Below are 701 nucleotides of genomic sequence, written 5' to 3'. Positions count from 1 at the left end.
AGAAAAACCCCGCCCCTTTTGGGGTTCAAAAAATCAAAAAAAAAAAAAAAAAAAAAAAAAGTTCAAAGAACAACTAAAGTGCCAAAATGAGACCTTCCCGAAGGGACGTGGTTCGTTATCACCGTGGTGTGAACAAGGCCAAACAGGCGGTTAATGTGATCGAAAGAAAAATAATTAGATTCCTTCTGTGGGAAATTACTCTAAAGTCTGCACAGCGACAATTATCAGTTTGATGTGATGTGTCTTAATGAAGACTGCCGTTTCACCTGAGGCATTCACACCGCTCTGACAAGCCAGCCCTGCGTGTGTCCTCACTACACAAACAAAGACCACGTTGGAGCTCATCACTTTCTTCGTGAAAGTTTAATTCTCCAGGATAGATAAACAGCTCCGGTCTAATCATTGTCCTTGTGTAGAAACCTAATTTTTTTTTTTTTTTTTTTGAAAAGTTACCTTGAAGTGTGCCGTTTTCTAAACTGTGGATATTGTTTAAGATGACAGTCGTTCTTACTTATTCTAAAACTTTGATCCCAAGAGAATTGAGTTGAAATCTGTAGGACTCTTTTTGCCTGGATGTTATTTGGGCAGAGGATGCAGCTGTCACCAGAACTTCTGCCAGACCTTTCATGTCTGAGAAGGTGTGAGCCCTCACTCAGGATCAAGGGGACACAACACTGCCGTGTTGTTTTAAAAACAGTGGC

This window comes from Poecilia latipinna, unplaced genomic scaffold (genome assembly GCF_001443285.1).
Source record: "Poecilia latipinna isolate Pla-1442-1.1 unplaced genomic scaffold, P_latipinna-1.0 Scaffold201, whole genome shotgun sequence".
Taxonomy (NCBI): Eukaryota; Metazoa; Chordata; class Actinopteri; order Cyprinodontiformes; family Poeciliidae; genus Poecilia; species Poecilia latipinna.
Note: the sequence above shows the minus strand (reverse complement) of the source record.